The sequence below is a fragment of the Capsicum annuum genome, chromosome 3 (genome assembly GCF_002878395.1).
Source record: "Capsicum annuum cultivar UCD-10X-F1 chromosome 3, UCD10Xv1.1, whole genome shotgun sequence".
NCBI lineage: Eukaryota > Viridiplantae > Streptophyta > Magnoliopsida > Solanales > Solanaceae > Capsicum > Capsicum annuum.
In genome coordinates, this window is record NC_061113.1 from 98,004,256 (window position 1) to 98,031,185 (window position 26,930).

Consider the following 26,930-nt stretch of genomic DNA (forward strand, 5'->3'; position numbering starts at 1 on the left):
AGAGACATGAGTTCTAAACCTACAGTAGAAGCTGTATTCCAGTATACAGAGTTTCAGTGAGTCCTCTTTATTCGAGGATGATACGATATTATTTTGTTTCATTTTTTATTTCAGCTCAGTTTTGCTAGACGAAGTTAGTTAGAGATATGTTCCTTCAACTCCTTTTTCAGACAAAATTTAGAGTCTTTCAGATTTAGTTCATATTTGATTCAGTTTTCAGTTGTTTTGGGTATCTTTCACCTACACGGATGTTACTATTTTATAGATTTTTTATTCAGTTGAACCTTATGGCCTACATGTTCATGTTTTCTGCATTATTACATTATATATTGTAGTTTACAGGTACAAATATCAGTTATGGGTTAGCTTGTGGTCCTTCGAGGTCATAAGCACCGTGTAGCATACCGGTTCAGAAAATTGGGGTGTTACAAACTTGGTATCAGAGCCCAAGGTTCAATAGAGTCCTAGGAAGTATGAAAGCCACATCTAGTAGAGTCTTGTGCATGGTTGTGTTGCATGCCACATTTATGTGAAAGAGGCTATGAGATGTTTAAGAACAGTTTCCCTTCTTTCAGTATTCATGTCATGCTAGTGACAATAATCACAAGTCAGTTTTAATCTAATCTTCTTCTTCTCTTTATTTCAGAACATGCCTCCTAAGAGAAGAAATCAGTCAGCTTCTCAGTCTGAAGAACCTTTGGGCGATCATGTTTCTTGTGCGTAGTTTAAGACCGTATTTACCACACTTCCTCAGTCTGTGGCTACCTAAAATGAATGGCCACCAGTTATTCCAACCAATCAAGTGGCCAATTCTGTAGCATCTAGGATTTGGGACTTCACCCGAATGAACCCTCCATCTTTCTTTGGGTCTAAGTCTGATAAAGACCCTCAGGAATTCATTGACCAAGTTCAGAAGGTCATTGATATCATGGGAGTTACTTCTATTCAGAGTGCTTAGTTAGCTGCATACTAATTACAGGATGTCACTCATACTTAGTAAAAATAGTGGAAGTCTGAGAGGGTAGATGATGTAGGTCATATTGAGTGGGAGGAATTTATCATGACTTTCTTAGATAGATTCTTTCCCCAAGAGTTGAGAGAGGCCAAAGTTCTTGAGTTCATCAACCTCAGGTAGGAAAATATGATGGTTAGAGAGTATTCTCTTAGGTTTACTCAGTTAGCTAGATATGCCCCCATGTGGTTGCAGACACCAGGGCTAAGATGAGCAAGTTCGTGTAAGGGGTGAATGATAGCGTAGTAAATAAGTATAGATTTGCGATGCTGAACGGTGATATGAATTTAGTCAGGCTTATGACCCATGCTCATCAAATAGAGGAGCAAAAGGTTAGGACTAGAGAGAGACAGAATAAAAGAGCATGGTTTATTCTTAACCCAAATCAGAGGGAGGAAACCATTCACAGTTTCGTCCCAAGTCATTAGCTCTAGCTCATTCTTCTGCTATGTTCCAGCTACTTCCTCTGTCAGTTACCCAGTGGCAAAATTTAGAGACAGAAATAGAGATAGAGCACTAGTCTCTAAATCTCAGGGCAGTGTTAGCAGTGCCGAACAAATCCCCTATGTCAGATTTGTGGTAAGAACCACAAGGGTTTTTGTTGAGCTGGTAGTGATGTTTGTTTTGGTTGTGGTAATCCAGGACACAGGATTAGAGAGTGTCCTCAGCAAGGTCCTCAGGGTCAGCAGAACAGTTCCACAGCTCTATCTGGTTGCCCAAACCAGCAGGGTGCCACTTCCAGTGCTACTAATGGGCAACGTCCAAATAGACTCTATGCTCTTTAGACCCGACAGGATCAGGAAAATTCTCCTGATGTCGTTACTGGTATGTTACAAATTTTTTATGTTCATGTTTATGCTTTACTAGACCCAGGTGCATCCTTGTCTTTTATCATTCCATACATAACAGGCGATTTTGGAATCAGTCTTAAAATTTTAGCTGGGCCCTTTTCAGTCTCTACCCCAGTGGGTAAAACCATCATAGCTTGGCGGGTATACAGGAACTTTCTTGTTATGATATTTCAGAAAGCCACGTTAGCAGATTTAGTCAAGTTAGAGATGACTGACTTTGATATCATTCTTAGCATGGATTTTCTTTATTCCTGCTATGCCACAGTCGACTGCAGAATTAGGATAGTTCAATTTCAGTTCCCGAATGAGCCAGTCCTAGATTGGAAGGGTAGTACTTTAGTGTTCAGGGGCCAGCTTGTTTTCTACCTTCGGGCAAGGAGGATGATTTCTAAGGGGTGTGTGTATCATCTTGTAAATGTTAAAGATTCTAGTTCCAAATCTCCCAATCTTGAATCAGTCCTAGTAGTTAATAAATATTCAGATGTCTTTCCCGAAGATCTTTAGGCATTCCTCCCGAAAGGGAAATAGACTTTGGCATAGACCTTCTCCCAGATACTTAGCCTATTTCTATTCCTCCATACAAAATGGCACCAGCAGAACTTAAGAAACTGAAAGATCAGTTGAAAGATCTCTTAGATAAAGGATTTATCAGGCCCAGCGTATCCCCATAGGGTGCACCAGTCTTATTCGTGCACAAGAAAGATGGTTCTCTTAGGATGTGTATCGATTATCGTCAGCTCAACAAAGTTATGGTCAAGAATGGGTATCCACTTCCTAGAATAAATGAATTGTTTGACCAACTTTAGGGTGCCAGTTATTCTCCAAGATAGACCTCAGATCAGGCTATCATAAGCTTAGAGTTAGAGAATGTGACATCCCGAAGATAGCTTTTCATATGTGGTATGGTCACTTCGTATTTCTTGTCATGTCCTTTGGTCTTACCAATGCCCCTACAAATTTCATGGACTTGATGAACCGGGTGTTTAAGCAGTACTTGGACATGTTCATCATAGTCTTTATAGATGATATTCTGGTCTATTCTCGTACTGAGCATGATCATTCAGACCATCTCAAAATTGTTCTTCAGACTCTTAGGGATCATCAGTTATTCGCTAAGTTTAGTAAGTGCGAATTTTGCCTAAGATTAGTAGCATTCCTCTTCCATATTTTTTCTGGTGATAGCATTATAGTAGATCCTCAGAAGATCGAAGCGTTAAGAAACTGGCCTCACCCCGTATATCCATCAGATATCAGTAGCTTCTTGGGTTTGGCTGACTATTACAGATGGTTTGTCAAGGGATTTTCTTCTATTTCATCTCCTATGTCCAGATTGACGCAAAAGAAGGTTAAGTCCCAATGGTCAGATTCATGTGAGAAGAGTTTTCAAGAGTTGAAGACTCGACTCACCTCAGGTCTAGTTCTAACTCTTCCAGACAGCTCAGACAGTTTTGCAGTCTAGTGTGATGCATCTAGAGTGGGTTTAGGTTGTGTCCTCATGCAGTATGGTAAGGTCATACCCTACACCTCCAGACAGCTAAAGCCCCATAAAAAGAATTATCCTACTCATGATCTTGAGTTAGCATTGAAGATTTGGAGGCATTTTCTTTATGGAGTTCTTATAGATGTCTTTACAGATCATAAGTCTCCAGTATATCTTTTCTCAGAAATATCTCAATCTTTATCAGAGAAGGTGGTTAGTTCTCTTGAAAGATTATGACATGAGCATCCTTTATCATCCGGGCAAGGCCAATATTATGGCCGACGCTCTCAGTAGACTCTCTATGGGTAGTATTTCTCATGTTGAGGATAGCAAGAAGAAAATAGCTCAAGAAATCCATTAGCTAGCCATACTAGTCATTCGCTTAGTAGACTCTTCCGAGGGTAGTGTATGTGTTCAGAGTAGTTCAGAGTCATCTCTAGTTTTCGAGGTGAAAGAAAAGCAAGACAGGGATCCTAGCCTTGTTAAGCTGAAAGAGTCAGTTCAGAATTAGAAAGTTGAGGTTTTCTCTCAAGGGGGAGATGGTATTCTCCGTTGTTAGGGCCGTTTGTACATTTCAGGTGTAGATAGCTTAAGGCAGCGAATTCTCGTAGAAGCGCATGGTACGCAATACTATATTCATCCAGGGGCCACTAAGATGTACCACAACTTGTGGGAGATCTATTGGTGGAGTGGGATGAAGAGAGATGTAGCAGAGTTTATGTCTAAGTGCTCTACATGTTAGCAGGTTAAGATAAAGAATAAGAAACCTAGTGGTTCCATATAGGAGTTCACCATTCCTACTTGGAAGTGGGAAGAAGTGAACATGGACTTTGTGACAGGTTTGCCTAGAACACATCATCAGTATGATTTAGTTTGGGTCATTTTAGACAGAATGACCAATTCAGCTCATTTTTTTTCCTTTTGGTACATCTTATTTAGTCGAGGATTATGCCAAACTCTATATCAGGGAGTTGGTCAGATTACACGATATTCCATTATCTATTATTTCAGACAGAGGTACCCAGTTCATCTCTTACTTTTGGAAAGCATTCCAAAAGGGTCTTGGTACCCAAGTTCATCTCAGTACAACATTTCATTCTCAGTCAGATGGTCAAGCAGAAAGGACCATTTAGACTCTCAAAGATATGCTAAGGGCATATGCAATTGATTTTAAGGGAAATTGGGATGAACACTTGCCTTTGAGTGAGTTTTCATACAACAACAGCTATCATTCTAGTATTTAGATGGCTTCATTCGAAGCTCTCTATGGTAGGAGATATAGATCTCCAATCAGTTGGTTCAAAGTTCGTGAGACCTCAGTTATAGGTCTTGACTTAGTATTCGATACCTTAGAGAAAGTTCAGTTGATCCGAGAGAGACGTCGAGCTGCTCAGAGCTTATAGAAGTATTATGTAGATGTTCGTAGTAAGGATCTCGAGTTTGAGGTCAATGACTATGTCTGCCTTAAGATCTCTCCCATGAAGGGAGTGAAGAGGTTCTGCAAGAAAAAGAAACTTAGTCCTCGATATGTCGGTCCTTTTAGGATTCTCAGTTGCTTTGGCAAGGTAGCTTATGAGATCGAATTTCCTTCAGATCTAGCCTCAGTTCATCCAGTATTCCATGTCTCTTTGCTCAAGAAATGCATAGGTGACCCAGCAGTTGTAGTCCCTATTCAGAGCATTGACGTTTAGAACAGTCTCTCATATGAAGAAATGTCAGTCAAAATCTTAGACTATCAGACTCGTACATTGAGGAGCAAAGAAGTCCCTCCAGTCAAGGTTCTTTGGCAAAATCAGTCTCATGAGGGAGCTACTTAGGAAATAGAAGCACATATGCATACCAAGTATTCTCACCTTTTTTTTGCCAATTCAGATCAAGCTCAAAGCAACAATTCTCCTTAAGCGTACTCAATTTTATGTTCATGCTCCCATCTTAAACTTGGTATCTATAACCATTGCATATTCAATCATGCATTCATGTATCGGTCCAGTTTATAATCATGCATCAAATATACATTCTCATTGGAAGAACTCAATTATCAGAAGTCTCAGTTATGCATTTATGAATCAGTTACTCATGCATCAGATATTCATGTCCAGCATGATATGTTTAGCTTATCAGTCATGTCCATTATGAGATCATGTTCTAATAGTGTATGTCTTCTATCAGATATTCATGTCCAACATGATATGTTTAGCATATCAGTCATGCATCAGATATTTATGTCCAGCATGATATGTTTAGCTTATCAGTCTAGGGTTCAATTGGGGGTTTCAAATTCCAAGCTTATTTCACTACTATCTTTACGGATTATTAATATAAGGTATGCGTAGTGTTCATCTATGGATCCAATCCATTCTTAGAGCTCAAGAACCATGTTTTAAATACTATTTTGTTAACTTTTTATGGTGATATGAGCTTGTACATGTTGATGATTGTTGTTTAAGTTTTAATATGTTATCTGAAGGTGTTTTCATGGAATATATATGGTTGTTAGTTGAAAACTATGAACTTTAGGTGGTGTAATATGGTGCAAGTTATGAAACACACCTATGCGTTAAAGAATGCATGCTAGGTGTTTTATAAAATGCTCGGATTCTAGGAATTTATGTTTACATGGTTTCATAATATCTAAATAACAAGTCTATTTTAGCTATATACTTAAATATGAATTCCATGCTATTGATATGTTGATATTATTGTGGTATGAAGCATGTATGATAATGGATATGTATAATATATATATGAAATATATCCATGCCATCCCTACAATGTTTAAGATGTTGAATAACTTCATAAAGTATAAGATCCCCTACTTATGATATTATGAATTGTGGACTCCAATCTTGTGATCAAGTCATGTCATGTGTGTCAGTTTTCTTCTATCGAGTCCTGGGGGTATTCGTACCCGAAGAATATAGCTGTATGCCAAGAGCCATGTCATGTTGTCACAATAATCTCAGACAAGCTATAATCTATAGAACTCAGTCAGTCATCTGACTCAGGAAACCTCAGAAATCTCATGATCTCAGTTAACTCTCATATAGTAGAACTATTCCGTCAGTCAACGGAAGTTAGTTAATCAGTCCATGTACAGTAAGTTGAATCATATTCAATCTCTTTAGATAGGAGTAGAAGTTAGCACTGAGTGAACCCACGGATGGGAACTCACCTACCAGATTAGGGTGTGATTCTTAGGAATCATCCTTACGTCCCAGAATTATGTAGCTAGCATAGGTTGAGACATCTTAACCTATCATATTAGGGTTAATAAGGTGGCTTAACCTGTAGTTCAGGGTTCCCACCTCTCTTATTTCCAGTACCTTCCAGCTAAGGGTCACTCACAACTGTCCTTACCAGTGGTGCAGTATTGACACCCCTCCAATCGAGGCAGAGATTGGACCCCAGCTTAGCCATAATAGAACATATGGGGAATTTTGGTTAAACAACTACCGCCCACAGTTTTAGACTCACTATCAATAAAAGAACTTAGACAGTTCTTTAGATATCAGTATACTAGGACCGTTAGATACAGTCAAATTTAGTTATAGCATAGGACTCAGAAAGTTCTATCAGATTCAAGACTGTCAGAGCCAGTCGCCCATGTTATTAGAACTACAGTTTCAGCCATGTCAGTTATTAGTAAATAATATATTAGCGTACAGATTTAGCTATCACGTACTCATGATCTTAGTTACTATATATGTATATTTATACTCTTACATTAATATCAGTCAGTCAGTTAGGATTATTCATGTATGTAAACCCTTTGCATTAGCCTACCTTACTCGTATACTCAGTACTCCAGTTGTACTGACGTATTTACGCTATGGTGCTTTCTTTTCATGTTACACCATAGGTTCAGAGACATGAGTTCCAGACCAGCAGTAGCAGCTGTATTCCAATATACAGAGTTGCAGTGAGTCCTCTTCATTCGAGGATGATATGATATTATTTTATTTCATTTTTTATTTCAGCTCAGTTTTGCTAGACAGAGTTAGTTGGAGACATGTTCATTCAACTCCTTATTTAGATAGTATTTAGAGGCTTTCAACTTTAGTTCAGATTTGATTCAATTTTTAGTTGTTTTGGGTATCTTTGACCTACACAGAGATACTATTTTACAGATTTTTTATTCATTTGAACCTTATGGCCTACATGTTCATGTTTTCTGCATTATTACATTATATATTATAGTGCCAAGGTACAGATATCAGTCATGGGTTAGCTTATGGTCCTTTGGGGTCATAAGCACCGTGTAGCATCCAGTTCAGAAAATCAGGGTGTTACAAAATCACTCCATCACGCACAAAAAAACTACATGGTTACTGAAAAGGAATTACTTACGATAGTGTTTTGTTTTGAGAAATTCTGGTCCTATTTGTTTGGTACGAAAGTCATTGTGCATACTAACCATGTATATCTTAGGTACCTTATGGTGAAGAAGGATGCTAATCCTAGATTGATTCGATGGGTACTACTGCTACATGATTTTGAATTTGAGGTTAAAGACTAGAAGGGCACAAAATTCTGGTCACAGACCTTCTATCCCGTCTAAAAAGGGAGGCAATGCTTGAATTAGGGTTTTATCTTGATAATGATTATATTTTTGAAGATGAATATTCTTGACAACATAACAACACTTAATCCCCTAGTTTTTTCAGTTAGGTAATTATTTTGTAAGTGACCTCATCCCAGAAGATATGTCATTTCAGTAGAAAAAATAATTTATGCATGAGGTATAAAAGTTCTTTTGGGATGAGACTTACTTATTTTGGGTGTGCGTGGATAGAGTTATTTAGAGGTGTATACCCAAAGTTGAGATGATGAGCATTCTGGAGGCTTGTAATTCATCTCTAGTCGAAGCTCACCATGGAGTAACTCGCACTACCCATAAAATTCTAAAATGTAGTTATTATTAGTAAATTTTTTGTAAAGATGCACATGACAATGCTCGAGCCTATGACCAATGCCAAAGAAAGGCAATATCTGATGAAAGCATGAGCTCCCCATAACACCTATTCTTGAGCTTGAGTTATTTGATGTGTAGGGTATTGACTTCATGCGTCCATTCATGAATTAACATGGTATGAAGTACATCTTGGTGTAAGTCGACTATGTGTTTAACTGGGTAAAATTTATTGTGCTTCCAATTAATGAAGGTCAAAGTATCACAACCTTTTTAAAGAAAAATATTTTCTCTTAGTTTGGTACTCTATGAGCTATCATTAGTGATGGTTGGTCCCATTTTTGCAATCATATATTTACAACCCTAATTGAGAAATATGGCATGAAACATAAGGTTGAAACATCTTACCATTCATATATAAGTGGATAAGTTGAGGTCTCCAATTATGAGATCAATTCTATTTTATCAAAGACTGTGAATGCCAACCGGACTGACTAGTCGAGAAAGTTAGATGATGCACTTTGGGCCTACCGAATATCTTACAAAAATCCCATAACTTCCTCACGTTATCATCTTGTGTAGGGTAAGGCATTCCACTTGCTGGTCGAACATGATCATAAGGCACTTTAGGCATTGAAGAGGCTGAATTTTTAGTGGAGTGATATTGCACACTTTAGAATAGATAAGGTGAATGAGTTAGATGAGTTTTTCCTCCATTCTTATAAAATTTCAGCCTTTTATAATGATAATATTAAGTTGTACCACAACAAGAAAATTGAGAAAAAGGTATTCCAACTCGGTAATGTGTTTTTGTTGTATAATTTAAGACTTTGCTTGTTTCTTAGAAAGCTAAAGTCTAGGTGATCTGGACCATTCACCGTGGATAAAGTATTTCCACATGGTGTAATTGAGCTAAAATGAGATGGAGATGCCCTATTCAAGGTAAACGAACATCATGTTAATGATTATATGGGAAACATAGAGGAGTTGAAAGTCTGTGAGAATGTTAGCCTTAGTGAAGTTTGAGTAACCAAGGGACCTAAGTTACGTTATGATGTTAATTTAGGCATTACATGGAAGGCACCCCATTGGATTGTTGGTGAAGTTTAAGTACCCAACATCATCACATTGTGCCACGTTATGCCACAATGTCAAATTTGGTGCTGCTTAGCAGGCAATCCAAGGTTTTAATGTTCACTTTGTTTTTGGTTTTCACACATATCCAGGTAAGTAGACTGATGACTCTACCGACAGGGTCGTAAGTCCAACCCATGGCATGTAAGTTGAGTTATTGGAATCAAAAGAAAATTCTAGGTCTTTAAACTGTAACCTACGACCCTTTCCTACTATGCTCTAGGTACAACCTATGACTCATATGTAGGGTCCTAAGTAGGGCCAAGAACTTTTAAAAAAGATAATGTGTTGGGTCTTTATAACATAACCTGGATCGACAAACCATTCTAAAAAATACTCGATCCTTTCACCCATAAGTTCATAAATTACACTTTACCAATTTAAACTCTTCATCTCTTATTCAAAAGTTAAAAAGGCAAAACCCGATCCCACATTCCACATTCCACATTCTTGCATATTACATTGGGAATGTGGGCTATTATAACCTTTTCCTTTTCTTCTTCTAAAATCTTCACTTAAGGTAAGTTTTTTCATGATCCAAGTTTTATTACTAATTAGTTTCTGAGTGAAATAACCTATGAATGCACTTACATGTGGATGTAGAAGTTGATTAACTCGAATAGCTCTTAAAATACTGAGGGAATTTGAATTATTGCATAGTAAAGTGATCAAAATTAGTCAAAAAATTTAAAAATTATCTGATTTGAGATGGTACATTTTGGAAGAACTTGAAGAAACCTTAGGACCTACCTTCGAGCCTACCTACAGGCCTGTAGGTACTACTTATGGCTCATTGATAGGGGAATAGGTAGCCTCTGAAGTGTATTATCAATTTTTTTTTCATTTATGTTTCGTTATTGTATAAAAATAACTGATAACACTTTTTACAGATACTATGAGATGCAAGGCTACCCAAAAGAATAATGTGTAGTCTAGGTTGAAAGATGAGTCTCCTAAATGGACTAGATCCATGGAGGACCACCTCGTGAGAGAGAAAAGTGCACCCTAAGATCCAGGCCTGTCTAGGGGCCAAACTCAGAGATAGGAAGCAGCCAGAGATGCTACTCAGTTAGGCATCTAACCCGAACCACCAATGTTATCTCAGGCTAACCCTCAGGTTGTTCCAGCTTATGTTATCCAAATAAGACCTAGAATGAAGTTAGATCAAACATCACTGCATCACTCTCCCATCCTTCCCTATTCTGATGAGGAAGAGAACAAGTTTATTTATAGTGTTTCTGAGGAGGATTCAGTCATCCTCTAGTCTAAAAAGAAGGTGGAACCTACTTTTGGGATAGTTGATCATGATACTAATAGACCCCATTCTGAGAAGGATATTAATACAATATAGGGTACACAGGATTAGGGTGATGATACTTTACAAGGTACCCAGGATGCTTCAGATTTAGCTTTAGCCTCTCAGGAGTACACACACATCTCTCTAGTACCAATTCCTCAAGACATTTATGTAGAGTACCTATGACAGGGATAGTAGTATTACTGAGTAGGGTAGATCGTGAAGCAGTATTGTTAAAGAGACCTAAATTGAGTTTGCTGCTTTGGTAGTTGCTCCAGACCTTTAGGCTACTTTTGATAGATATAAACTTGGTCAATGGCTCAGCCTATAGGATCTTATGCTAATATATTATTTGTGATTTTTATGCTTTATATGTGTCATTGATATATTTGATAACCTTAACAATAGGATAAGGGTTGGACCAACCCCCATTGACTCATGCACTAGTTAGAGAGGTTAGGGTGGATGTATCAGAGGAGACTATTCATCATTTCTAGTTTGGGCTAAAGTTTGTGGGGCCGTCCACTATAGTAGAGTTTGATTATAAACTACGGCTCGAGAGGAGTAAATGCATTATGATAGATGTTGATTAGTGCGAGCGAAGGAGAGACTTGGCTAGCTTGGTAACCAAGCAGATAGCTGATTTAGGTATTTATGCCCCTTGGGTCAAGGGGAAGTCGTAGATTAAGAAGGCTTCACTGTACTTTGCATTGAAGTTTTGGTGGACTATTGTGAAGCACCAATTGAGTCCAATATCTGTAGATAATATGTTCACATAGAATAGAGATATACTAATGTCCATCCTCATAACTAGCTATGATATTGATTTATCCAGGTGGATTCATTTGAGAATCACAAGAGGGCATTCTATGAGTTCACTTTTATTTACTTCCCATGCTTGATACAGATATTATGTGATGAGGAAGGGGTACTAGATATTCTAGAGATTTATTAAAGGGTAGAGGTTACCCACATGGTTACATTGGTTTGATTAAGGATGATGCCAACCCTATTGTGCTACATAGATAACAGTTGTCTACATCTTCAGGCATGGCCATCTTCGAGGTGCCTTCTATGTCGACTGAGCATGTGATAGGCCAACCCGATTGGCAATAGATAATAAAGTTTACTTCTATGACAGGTAGTATGGTTCCTACAGGTACTTCATCCCTTACTTTGACTTCTACAATTACCCCTTAATCATTGATTTCTATCATGGTTAGTATGATTTCAGAGTTCTTACAATAGTTGGTGGATTAACAATAGGAGTTGAGCGATTGCCAGACATATATTGAGACCTATTTGACCATATTATTTGGTCATATCAGGCCATGGGTTAGAACCATATTAGAGGCATCAATGGAGAGAGTTGAGGCTAGGATGATGGCCTCCATATAATGGTTCATAAGAGAGCTTCATGGGCCGATTGATAGTTTTGAGGCCTAGATGGAAACACGACTTTTTGAGGCTTAAGAACCAAACATATTGGGCCTCTATGAGAAGGTTGCTAAGTTGAGATCTGAGGTGCACTTTTTAACTAAGATCCATATTCTATTCATCCCTTTGATGATCCTTCTTTCACGCATCCATTGCCTAGACCACCACTACTGAGTTTTGACTTATTTGCTAAAGAAGATGAGGCATAGACCTTAGTGACTATAATAATTTTAGGTAGGCCTTGAATAAGGCCATAGTAAAGTCGAGAATGCATCTTGAGGCCAATAAGGATAGGCGTGCTCGGCTTGCCTAGGGTTCCTCTTCTAGTCGAGCATTACAACAACTACCTGGCTATGAGCTACATGAAGCCTCAGAAGGGGGCAAGACTACTTTTTACACCTAGATAATCCTAGGTATGTCCTCACACCTTTTAATGTTCTATTATTTAGTATGCATTAGGGATAGTGCATCATCTTTATGTTAGGGGTGGGGGTGTTCCAACTACTCAGGGTTTTTATTGTTGTGACTCATTTCCTAGTGTGTGCTATCATAATAGAGCTATCATTTTTAGGTTTTGGTTGTCTTGTAATATGAGATATGTTTCTTTAATTATAAGAAAACTAAGGAACCTGAGTGTAGTCGACATCTTTTGTTTTGTGTTCTTAAATGATTAAATAATATGATACCCTTCTAAAAATTTTGTGAACTTTGTGTTATAAATATATGTGTAAGCATTGTTTGATTCTTTTTATGGCATTAGTTTAGGGGGATAAAAATTAAACTTTAACATTGCATGAAGCAGGTAGGTAGTAGTTGATAATATAACCCTGTACCATGTATGTGTGAGGAATTTACATAGTTAACTTTGTGCATTTAATCCAAAACTTGCTCAGTTAGTCTTGCCTATGTTGTATGATAGTTGGTTGGGACATGATTATAGTTGTGTTTGAATAATTCCACTCTTAACCTAACCAAATAAGAATAAGTATTCCTGGATCCCTAATTTGAGCCTAAGTTGACCTATTTTTTGTTTTAACCTTTTCACCTTCCCATTTAATTACAATGAACCTATTTTGGTCCTAGTCCCTCCTTGGATACTGTGCACCTCAAATCAAGCAAATTGCCTAAGTTGAGGGTGGCTATCATAAGGGTGCATAGTTGAAAATAGGTATGAAGAAAGGTGCTGAATTAAAGAAAAGAAAGTAGGGTTGGGTTTGAGGGAAAAGTGTGAAAATGAAAAGAAAAAAATAAGGAAAAAATAAAAAAGAAGAGAGGTGAATAAGTAAAAAGAATAAAGGAAACCACACCCAATCTGATAAGCAATAAAGGAGAAAATGAGAAAAATAAAAGAAGAATGGTTAAGTAATCGAACCATTTATGTAAGTGTAGTGTCAAGTAGGGTGAGTCACTATATCCCAACCTACCCCAAAACCTACATTACAAACCAAGAAAAGTCCTATAGTGATCCCAATCATACTGTAAGAAAAACTAAAGTATAGAAAATAAAGGCAAGCCTATGGCATTCTATGCATACTATTTTAACTTTTTTCGAGAGCGTGAGTGTTTGATTTAGTCCCTGCATTGACATGCATGATCATACTATGAGAGTTGGGACTTCCTTGTTGTGAGGGTACATGGGTTGTGTTGCTAAATATTTATTTCTTGGGAAGTGCACATTCCATATATGTTTGGTTGTTTGTTGTTACTCTAATGCCAATTCTTGATTCCTTTACCTTATATTGTTGTTCTATATGGATCGACACAGTGGTTTTAAAAGATATGATTAGAAGGGGGTAAGAAATTTGAGTTAAATTGAGTTGACTGCCATAGGTGCCTTAGGTTTCTTTTAGATAAGCATTGTGTTTTTTTATGTTAGGTGTTAGTTTCCTAAGGACATCATAATGTGCTAAGTTGAGGGTGTTGATGTGATATGGTTTCATGGGTCTTTCGATATTTAAAACAAGGAAATTATGCAAGTACTTAGGTATTTTTATTAGATATTATGTGATTTGGTGTTGATTTTGCAGGAAAATAGAGTTCATAGCAAACAATCAGAAAAAATAATGAAGAGTAGTAGGAATTCTACCTATGACCCTACCTACAATCCCATTGGTAGGCCACACGGGTAGAGATATTGAGATTCTACAAGTTGATGATTTTCTCTTATTCCTAAAACCCTACCTATGAGGCTTATGTACTTGTAATACCCCATACTTTTCTTAGCTTAGTTTAGCACCTAGTGTGTGAAGGGTTAAATTCAAAAGAGTATAACACTTGATGCGCATAGAATTTTCAAGCTCTACACCACCAATCTGTAGATAACTGAATCAGCTTTCCAACGATACCAATTTCTCCTTAATCCGATACTCAGTTGAGAAATTATGGCCACTTTAGTAAATGCAGTCGAGCACCACGATAAGCATCACATTGTGGAGAAGGAAAAATTTACAATTGTCTGATTTCCAGTGGAGCACCCTGATATTCTGGATTTTTATGGAACATTGTGCATCTTTTTCTTGGGAAAATTACATGTTTTCAAGCAACCAAGGTTCCATTTAATGTTGGATTTTAGTGTTTCAGGATAAGGAGATAGCTGAAGGAGAAGACTCAGAAAATTAGTAGAAAAACACCACAAGTGGTCAAAATGGTTGACCACTAGTTTTGATGCGGACCACCAAACTGACCACCAGACCTAAAATAGAATTCAGGATTTCAGAAGACCTAGTGACGGCTAAAATAGTGGACCCCCAGTTTTGTGGTGGACCACCAACCTGACCACCATATTCAGGATTTCAAAAGACCAACTGGTGGTCAAAATGGTGGACCACCAGTTTTGCGGTGGACTACCAACCTCTCTACCAGATTCAGGTAGAGTTCAAGATTTCAGAACACTCAGCGACAATTAAAATGGTGGACCACCAACCTGACCACCAGATTTAGGATTTCATAAGACCCACTAGTGATCAAAATGGTGGACCACCAACCTGACCACCGGATTCAGTAAGAATTTAGGATTTCAGAACACCAGCAACGGCCAAAATGGTGGACTACCAGTTTTGCGGTGGACTACCAATTTAGCCACCAATTTAGACGCAATTTTTTTTCTGAATTTGAATTTAAAATCCTTCTTACCTGGGAATATATAAATACCCAGTTTTAGGTTTTATTAAGGAGATCTCTATCTTTTATGAGAGTTTTCCAAACTTGAAACTTATTGTACATAGTTTTTCTCTGATATTCATTCTAGAATTGTGGATCTTGATTCCATTATCATTTTCCCCATTGAAAATTGAAGAACAATAATTGTGACTTTTGCAAGTAAATTTTGAATTAATTTATGAATAAAACAATGACTTCTTCTCTTTTTGTGATGGACATGTGTGGCTAAGCTCCCATTATTAGGGTTATAGGAGCCTTGATATGAATAGTTGATTGGGGGTTGTGAATCTAGTAGATTCCCATGATTAATTGATATTGCATAAAACCTTCTTCACTTTAATGACTTTTCTTGGTTGCTAAAATGGAAAAGTGAGCTCAACAACAACACTTGTTTGAATAGAAAAGTATTTGTTGGGAAAAGAAAAGGTTTACATAAATCTGAAGGCTTTAACTTTTGGATAGAGAGTAGATGCCTTAACCGGATCAACCCCTGTGAGAATATAGTTGAATAAATAATATTTTCCTTAAGTTTGAAAGAATTAAGGGATAAGCTACTCATTTAGGTTGAGAAACTAATGGGTAAACAATAGAATTCAATTACTCTTGCAATTAGAATTGTTCATTGGGAATTCAAAATAGTTCACAACCCTAGCTTCTTAAGCATCTTAGTAAGCATAACTCTAGTTTAACTTCTCATACTGAATTACTATTTTCAATACAATCGACGTTTGGATTACTTTTTGTGATAAACATTTGAATACAGTTGGTAAATCAAAACCCCCACTTTATTCTGGAACCCTTGATCAACAGTCTAATAAAAACCACAATACTTAGTTAGCATAGTATTCCATGTGGGGACACCCAACCCAGTTGGGTTTTATTTTTGACAGCGACCGCTTACACTTTCTAATGAGAGTTGTGATTTGGGTGTATCAAATTTTGGCACCATTGCCGAGGAATACAATTGTAAATTAAGTTTGTGTATGTTAATTGACCTTTGGTCAAGTTTCCCAAATTTTATCTTTATTTTTTGGTTATGATTTATGAAGGGTAGTTATTAGGTATGCCAAGTACACAGAGATCGGGTGCACCGTTATTACCAGTACATTTGAAACCACAGTTAATTGGCAGACCCTTAGGAAACTAAAAGACTAGCCACCATAGCTAGAGCCCAAATTGATCAACAGAATGACGGTCAACCTGCACGTCATCCTAATTCTCATGATGATGATTTAGGGGATGAGGACTTTTTAGATCATGCTAACCCAAGGCGTGTAGAGAATGTAGCTACACCGGTGAACCAGAATGTAAACAAAAATCATCCTTTTAGAGCAAGGCAAGACCATCAGCCTGTGAAGTTTGATCTTAATGATGATGAGGATGGAATGGATGGGGCAGATGCTACTGGAGATATTATTCCTCCACCTTTAGCACCAGGAGCTAAGTCTAATATTACAAGCGTGATGAGTCAACTCCTCCATCTAAAGGAGTTGTTTGGTGAACTCCCAAGGGATGATCCTAATATGCATTTAGTGAACTTTGTCACTATTTGCAAATCCTTTGATAATCTAGGAGTGGGATAGAATGCTATCCGACTATGCTTGTTTCCATTGTCTCTGTCTAGAGAGACAACAATATGGCTCAATGAACTGGCTCTTGATTCTATAAACAACTGGAGGCAGTTGAAAAAGGCTTTCCAAGAAATGTTCTTTCCACCTTCTAGGAGGGTACAGTTGAGAGATGAGATCAGTAACTTTCAGCATCTTCCAATCGAAGCTCTTCACGAGACTTGGGAGATATTTAAAAAGAAGATGATGCCCTGAATCATAATTTGACTAATATTCATGTGATGGAGACTCTTTATAGGACCTTGAACTCTATTACGAAGCTAGCCGTGGATAATGCTGCAGAAGGATCATTTGTGGATCTCTATTTTCTAGAGGCCTTGGAGATGCTTTATCGGATGACCAAATAAAGTAGAGCTTGGCATACCAGGGATTCTGTGGTAGCAAGCTCTACTGTGTCTGGTGGTATGACTGTAGAGTAATATCAAAATGAGGAGAAATACGACTGGGAAATGGTACACTAAAAGATACAAATGTATTTATTGACCAAGTATTTATTATCTAGAAAGACTGATAAAGTGAAAGCTGTAAGATACCAAGGTAGAGATGACTCTGATTTGGTAGAAGAGGCAAACTATCTAAACAATCAGGAGGGTTTTTGAGGCAATAGCCAAGGAAACTAAGGTCGGAACTATTACGACAAGTTTGGTTACAAGGATAGAGATCAAGGGAGTTGGAAGAATAATAATGACATGAGTAGACTATATGTACCTCCTAGAAGTCATTTTAATGTTGCCACCAGTTCAGGAAAAATGTCCATGGAGGACATGATGGAGAAACTATTGAAGGGAGTTGAGGCAACAAATACTGGGGTAACGACAATGAAGAATGACTTATCTTCCATCAGTCAATTAGTAAATTCGTACTCAACTGCTATCAAATAACCAGAGCAATAGATGAGCTAATTATCCATAACATTTAACCAAAGAAAGAGTGGGACTTTGCCAAGTGATACAGTCAGAACCCTCGAAATAATGGATCTTGCATGGAAATTACCACACGGAGTGGTAAGGTATTACTAGACCTTTTTATGGGCAAATTTGTTATTGGGATGCAACCCAAGGTGTTTTGTTGTTTGTATTTGTCTTATGTGGTTGACATCAGATCTTCACACCTATGTTGCCACAGGTATATTTCTAACTCTTTTGTTTTGGTTTGACACAGTGGGGACAGTACATGATTTTAAGTTGGGGGGGCTACTTATGGGTGTTGATGTCCTCTTGGGTTTTTTGTTGCCGTGTCTCTTTTCCTCGGAGTCTTGATCCTAGTAGAGCCGACATATTTAGGAGTATTGTATTTTGTTTCTTGATGTTTTTTGGTTAACTGGGAGAAAAATAAGTACCTAGGGAAGTTGACATATTTTTGTTGATTTTTGGTATAGATGATAAATACCTCTCCAATTGTCTATTTTGTAACTATGTGATATGCATCTATATGGGACTATTGTAAATATTTTTATGGCATCAGTATTAGGGACACAATGATCATTGCTAACAATTGGATAACCCGATCACGTAGTAGCTTGTGGTATACCTTTGTGCCAAGCGTGTGTAAAATTTTACCAAGTTTCTTTGTGTGTTAAATCCAGAACTTACCCGGTTAGTCTTGCCTAGGTTGTAGGATAGTGGTTAGTAAAGGATCATAGACCATTTTTATATTAATCAACTTTTATCCTAAATGGCCTTCCATGTGTGAATAATATACCTTGATCACGATTTTAAGCCTGTATGCCTTTTTTTCTTGTAGACCTATCACCTTTCCATTTGTATGACAATGAACCTATTTTGGCCCCGATCCTCCTTAGAAATTATGCACTTTGATTTAGGCAAATAGCCTAAGTTGAGGGTGGCTATCATAGGGGTGCGCGATGTAAAATGAGTAGGAAGAAAGCTAAAATGAGAGAAAAGATTGCAAGGCTGGGTGTGGTAGAAAAAGTGTAAGAAAAGAAAAGTTGTGAAAAAGAGAAAATAAATGACTAAAAGACCGTACCCAGCCTAAAATTGCTTCAATAAAGAAAGGGAGAACAAGTTAAAGGTTAATAAGTGAGACTCCAAAAGTTAGTGTAGTGCCAAGGAGGCCTATTCACTTTAAATATCTTTACGTATTATACCAGTCCCAAGTCTGCATTACAAGCTGAAGAAAAGTCCTATAGTAATCCTAAATTCACTATCTGAAAGCTTAGGTGATAAAAATAAGAGCAAACTTATGGTATTTGATATACATTGAATGGAACTTCTTTCTGAGAGTGAGTGTCTCTTAACCGTCTCCGCATTGACATGCTTGATTTCATTTATAAGTGAGGAGGGACTTCTTCATTGTAAGGGCACATGGGTTGTATTTCTAGTTGCTTACCTATTTAGGTAGTGTAATTTGTACAACTGTGTGGTTGTTTGTTGCTAATGTGATGCCATATCTTGATTTCTTTGTGTCATATTGTTGACTTTCATTAATATACATAGTTGGGTTTAAAGAGAATGAACTTGGAGGGTAATGTATTTTGAACTAAAATTTATAATTGACTGTCATAGGTATCTTATGTTTCTCTTGGTTAAGCATCCTAGTATGGTATTATTTAGTTGCTTGAGGACAAATAATTATTTTAAGTTGAGGGTGTTGATGTTCCAGCTTTTGATGGAACATTGCGCATCTTTTTCTTGAGAAAATTGTATATTTTCAAGAGACCAAGGTTGCATTTAATGTTGGATTACAGTGTTTCAGGGTAAGGAGCTAGCTGAAGGAAAAAACTCAGGAAATTAGCAGAAAAACACCACTGGTGGTCAAAATGGTAAACCACCAGTTTTGTGGTGGAAGACCAAACTACCACCAGACCTAAAATAGAATTTGGGATTTCAGAAGACCTAGTGACGGTCAAATTATGGACCACCAGTTTTATGGTGGACCACCAACCTAACCACTAGATTCAGGATTTCAGAAGACCCACTGGAGGTAAAAATGGTGGACCACTAGTTATGAGGTGGACCACCATCTTGACCACCAGATTCAGGTAGAATTCAGGATTTCAGAACACTCAGTGACGGTCAAAATGGTGGACCACCAGTTTTGCATTGGACCACCAATTTAGACATGTTTTTTTTTACTGAATTTGAATTTTTACTTCTTTTTACCTGGGAACATATAAATACCCAATTTTAGATTTTATTAAGGAGATCTTTATCTTTTATCTTTTATGAGATTTTTCCATACTTGAAACATATTGTATGTAGTTTTTCTCTAAGATTCATTCTAGAATTGTAGATCTAGATTCCATTATCATTTTCTCCATTGAAGATTGAAGAACAATAATTAGGACTTTTGTAAGTAAATTTTGAATTAATTTATGAATAACACAATGACTTCTTCTCTTTCTGTGATGGAGATGTTTGTCTAAGCTCCCATAACTATGGTTATGGGAGCCTTGATGTGAATAGTTGATTGGGGGTTGTGAATCTAGTAGATTCCTATGATTAATTAATATTGAATAAATCCTTCTTCACTTTAATGACTTTTCTTGGTTGCAAACTTGAAAAGTGAGCCCAAGAACAACACTTGTTCGAATAGAAAAGTGTTTGTTGGGAAAAGAAAAGGTTTACATAAATCTAAAGGCTTTAAATTTTAGATAGAGGGTAGATGCCTTAACCAGATCAACCCATGTGAGAATATAGTTGAATAAATAATATGTTCCTTAAGTTTGAAAGAATTAAGGGATAAGCTACTCATTTAGGTTGAGAAACTAATGGGTAAACCATAGAATTCAATTACTCTTGCAATTAGAATTGTTCATTGGGAATTCAAAATAGTTCACAACCCTAGCTGCTTAAGAATCTTGGTAACCATAGCTCTAGTTTGACTTCTCATACTGAAATACTATTTGCAATACAATCGACATTTGGATTACTTTCTATGACAAACATTTGAATACATATGATAAATCAAAACCCCCACTTTATTCTGGAATCGTTGATCAACAGTCTAATAATAACCATAATACTTAGTGAGCATAGTATTCCTGTGGGATACGATACCCAAACTAGTTATGTTCTATATTTGACAGCGACCGCTTACACTTTCTAACGAGATTTGTAATTTGGGCGTATCACACTGTGATTGGACGCATCGATGAGAAGTTCCAATTCTCTTTTGTCCATTTCTAGTATCTCAACGCGATGTACTTGTAAAGCATCAAAATTCCCAATTGGAAAGACATCGCATTGCCATGGAGAGAAAAATAGCACTCGTCCTTTTCCAGTGGCACAATGCGATTATGTTGCATCTTGCCAGAGGCCAAAATATCACTCGTCCCTTTTTCAGTGAGCCACCACGATAATAGAGCATCACTGTGGGGCCAAAAATTGGGACTTCCAGTTCTGAGTTAAATTTTTAAAGGGTAATTTAGTCTTTTCCCAAGTCTCTAAATTGTGAATAACAGAGAATTAAACCTATTAAAAGCCTATTATGCTCACTGTTCATCAAAGTACTCTCTAGGAAACCCTACAACTCAAATCTTAATGCCTAAGAAATCCAAATTCCACCATTCTTTTTCCAAGATAACCCAAAATTCAAGATTCCCACTTCAAGAATATTCAAGAATCAATCCTCAAAGAAAAATTAGAAACCTAAAGTTCAAGCTTCTTCATCTAGTCATCAATTAAGGTATGTGGGGTTTTTAACAAGGATAATGCTTTCATCCTTATGCCCAAAATTAGTTATAAAGTTGAATTTTATATGAAATCATATGAATTTTAGTTTAGGGTTTATACCCAATATTGCTATTTGCACGATTATAAGATTTCAAGTGAATTAGATGTTGAATTATATGTCTACTTTCATATTTTCATGCGTATTGTAGAAATTTCCAGATTTAGAATTGAATTGTCAAGATTCTCATTATTTAGCATGAATTTTATGATGATTTGACATGAAATAGATGCATGGGTTATTAGCCCTAGTTTGAATGTTACTATTTCAAGAAGATTATGCTTTTAAGCATCCCATGATTTGTTATATTAAGATTTTTGAACAAAGATTTGATCTTTTGATCTCAACTTAGATATAAAATCCACTTTATAGTTTTAATTTCAGTTTATAGTAAATAGATTCACAAGTGGGTTGTATTATACACCCTTATAATATTTTTAAAAGTGGATTTCCTACAGAATGAGCATACAAATTAAAAGGAGTAGTATTTAGCACCGAGTTGGGTATGTTTACATGCCCCAGAACTACGAGCCAACATAGGTCCAAATTATCATATTAATCCTATTTCTATATGGATACCAGTTACAGATGGGATCACTTAGATTAGGTTATACTCCTTGGAAAGAGTATGACACCTCTCCCCAATGTCAGGTTTACCCATAAGTAAACTATACATTGTACTCTATGTTAGCTCACATAGTTTATGTCGGTTAGAAGAACCTCCCTACAACCTACAAAAATGAGTAAAAACTAACCGAAAAGTTTTTAGAAACTAAGTGTAAAGGTTCATGATTTTATTTAGATATTGTTTTATATATGTCATTAGCTACTAGATTTTAGTTTTCAGTTTACGGATATAAAAGTGAGTTTTTTCCATACTTACATAGTATGCTCTCAATATAGAATACAAGTGCAGCTTTTAGAAACTAAATGCTATGACTCACTAGATTTATACAACACGTTTTGCTACTCATTATCATGATTCTCAGTTTTCAGTTATTCAAGCTTATGTGAGTCATCTATACTTAGCATGCAATATTTTACAAATTCTGATGACGTTGAGACATTATTTTACTTATGTATTCACCCCATATACTCAGTAAAATCCATAAGTACTAATCCAAATATACGTTTATGTGCTACATTGTCTCATAATGTAGGTTCAGGTGCTCAATTTCACCAGCATTAGAGATTTTGAGCATTTCCATCTATATCCCGATAGTTGGTGAATCCTAATAGTTCGAGGACCTAGTCATTCAAATTTTCTAGTTTATTACAGTAGTTGATTCAATATTTTACCATTAGTTTGAGTCAGCTAGGGACTTGTCCTAATGGCTCTCTAGTTATTAGTAGCAGAGGCTTGTCAGACTGCTAGATATGATTCCGATATCCAGAATTGATTGATTAGATTATTAAGTTTAGTATTTTCACATATTATATTCAAATAGTTTCAGCTTAGCTCATACAGAATTCTATATTTTATCTTTGTCTATATATCTACATTTGCTTTATTATGACTATCATATTTAGTAGATGGCTTACAGGGTTAGCTTGAGGCTACTCATAGTCTCGAGCACCATGCGACATCTCGGGCCCTATTTTTGGGGCATTATAGTACTACCTACAATTTGTAGGTTATCCTCGTAGATAGGTGATTTGCAACCTGAAGACTTCTCAGATTCCCACAAACTAACTTACACCCCATAGGTACAACCTATGGCCCATAAGTGGGGTTATAGTGTAATGCCCCGAGTCTGTACCTCGGATGCTACACAGTGCTCATAATCCTGAAGGACCACAAGCTAACCCATGATTGGTACCTACTGCAAGAACTATGTAATAAATACTGTAATGATTGCAAAAATTGGCAGAACATATGCCATAAGGTCCAAATCTATAAATAAATGTGAATGTAGTATCAAAATACCAAAACTGAATATAAGTAGTGAAAAAAACCCGAAAAACTATCTGAAAATACTCTAGTCTGAAAAGCCACTAAACTGTCTGAACTGTGGAGTTGATGGGACAAGTCCACAACTGACTCCGACTACTGAAAATAATACTGAAATACTAAAAACAACTATTTCCTTGAACTATGAGGACTCATCACTAGGTTGACTGCTGAAAATCTGAACCTCTAAGGGTGCTCTAGATCCCATTCGTCTGAACCTATGATATAAGACATCATAGTACAAAAGAAAAACATGTGTCAGTACTTTGAATGTACTAGTATGCTCAGTGACGTAGGCTGAAATACATGGGTTCATTTACATGAACAATAGTAACTGAATAACATAAGTATGACTAAATAAGAATACATGTATGATTATGTATACTGTAACTTAGAACGTCATAGTATTGAGTACTAAATCTAAATATTGACTTACTAATGTCTTAGTTTACTGATACTGTATTTCTGATAACTGAATGACTATGTATGATAGTCCTAATTTTGTCAAACTATACTGAGTTCCGTACTGAGAGGAGTGACTATACTTGATAGTCCTGAATCTGTAGAAATGAACCGAGTTCTATTATAGGATTGAGACTGAAACTGAGACTGTAGGAAGTAATCATCTAACAAATATGCTCTTCTCTAACTAATTTGGGGTCTAACCTGTAACCCCAGTTGGAAGGGTGTCAATACTGTGCCACGGGAAAGGACAAGTGCTAAGTCAACCTCATCTGGCAGGTACTCTGAATAAGAATGGTGGTACCCTCAACTGGCAGGTAGATCACCTCATCAACCCTCAATTTGAAGGTTGATGTCTCAACCTACACTGGCTACGTAGTTCTGGAATTCAAGGACTGCTTTTAAGGAGTCCACCCTCTACTGGGAGATGATTCCCCATCCTTAGGTTCACTTGGTGTTGAATCCTATTCCCAACTGAATAAACACTTGACTAAATCCTAAACTGTACTAGGCTAGACAGGACTATTACTAATTGTACTGTATAACTAAACTAAGCCGATTTTACTGAACGAAACTAATTTTACTAAATTGAACTGGACTGATTCTGAGTTCACTAAATTTTCCTAAGTTCTATATTGACGAAATTCTACTAATCTTGACATGACCGATTCTACTTAGTGAAAGACCATGGCTCTAGACAAGCAGCTAAATTGTCGGGTATTAAATTCCCCCAGGACTCGATAGCACAAACTTAAAAGACATGGCATAATTCTTAAGACATGGTAACTAATTACTTAGTCATCATTCATTTATTTGGGAATTCAAGCAAACACTTGCATGTCATGAATACTTGCATACATGTGAAACGTGATATAATTTCACTATTCAACTCACATGGAAATTCATCATACACTTGTGGGGCATAATATATGTACATAATACTAAAACAACATGTAGGCAATGTGATTCAATTCTAATTATATAATTCCAAGAGTTTCAACATGAATTCACATGATAAAGCACACATATCAATTAACTCTACATGAATCTTACAATAAATCATGAATGAACTTTAATTCAACTCATGGAAATCATGAAATCACTCTACATAAACTTTAAAAGAGTCATTTAGACTCCAAGGGTGGAAGGAACCCTTAGATGAACACTTCACATACCTTAGTTGATGAGATTCTGAAACTTAATAGTGAGTTCTTGAGTTCTTGATTTGAAACTTGAGCACGTAGGGTTTTGTTCTTGATCAAATTAGAGAATGAATGAGTATATTTTTTCTCCAGAGAACTTAATTTCGTGTTTTGGGGGCTGAAGGACATGGGAAAAAGACCCAAATACCCCCAAGGACGCGGTCTTTTAATGACTAAAAAATTGTGTTACCGACGCACAGGCCGTTGCTCCGCATCATTGGAATCAACGCGATATCCAATGCATCGCATCTAGTCCGCTTCAGTTCACTAGAATTTGCACTCAAGTTGGGGAAAAACTATCTTATCAATGCCATGGTCAACGCAATGCATCAAGATTGCATTGACCCACTATTTTGGGCACTCAAACATAATCTAAACGAGGTCTGAAAAATATGAAACTTGTTCGGGAACACCTATTGACATTCCTGATCATGAATTAACTTAAATATCAATATTTAATGGACATAAAGGTCATGAAATAAGATTGCAACTTTCAAAGGATAAATAACACTAAGTCTGAATACTTAGCTAAAATATTGTAAGTCTAGGACCCCTTGACAAGCCTAAAGAACTAATTTAAGCTAAGGATTTTTGTGGGGTCTTACATTATATCCCCCTTAGTAACATTCATCCTCGAATGAGACTGCTGAAACTAAGAATCCAGAGAGATCGGACATAGAGACTGGGCATGCACAATTGAAGTATGGTTTCATGATTGAGATCACCGATACACTAAATAATCATACTGAACATTCATATCTAATGCATGAGAACATAGCTGAACATGATTTATGAACATATGACTGAACATGTAATGGTAACTGATACCAAGTTTGTAATTGAAATCTGAACATAAAATTGAATAAGCTTAAGGAAAACTATTACCCTGAGGTAAATCTGAGTTTGCGGAGAAGAGGCGAGGATACTTGGTTCGCATATCTACTTTATCTTCCCAAGTAGCTCTCTCAACGGACTAATTCTTTCATAGAACTTCGACTAGAGAGACTTCTTTGTTCCTTAGTCTGCGAATCTAATAATCAAGGATTTCGACTAGAATCTTTTTATAAGAGAGTCTATTCTGAACATCTAAGCCCTCTATAGGGATTACGGCTGATGGGCCACCTATGCATTTCTTTAGAAAGGAGACATAAAACACTAGATGGACTGAAGATATATCTGAAGGCAATACAAGCTTGTAAGCTACCTTCCCAAAACAGCTGAGAATTCGATAATGACCGACATATCGGGGACTAAGCTTCTACTTCTTCCAAAACCGCTTCACTCCTTTAATAAAAGATATTTTCAATTAAACATAGGCACCAATCTCAAACTCGAGATCTTATCTGCGCATATTTGCATACGATTTCTGCTGGCTCTGATCTATCTTAAGTCTATTCCTGATCAACTGGACTTTCTCTAAGGTATCAAATACCAAGTCAGTCCCTACCACTATGGCCTCACCCACTTCAAACCAACCAATAGGAGATATACACCTCCTCTTATAAAGCATCTCATATAGAGCCATCTTATACTGGAGTGATAGCTGTTGTTGTATGAAAACTCAATCAAAGGCAAGTGGTCATCCCAACTACCTTTAAAGTCTACCGCACATGATCACATCCTATCCTCTAAAGTCTGAATGGTCTTTTCTGGTTGACTATCTATCTGAGGATGAAAAGCTGTAGTGAGGTGAATTCAGGTACCAAGACTCTTTTG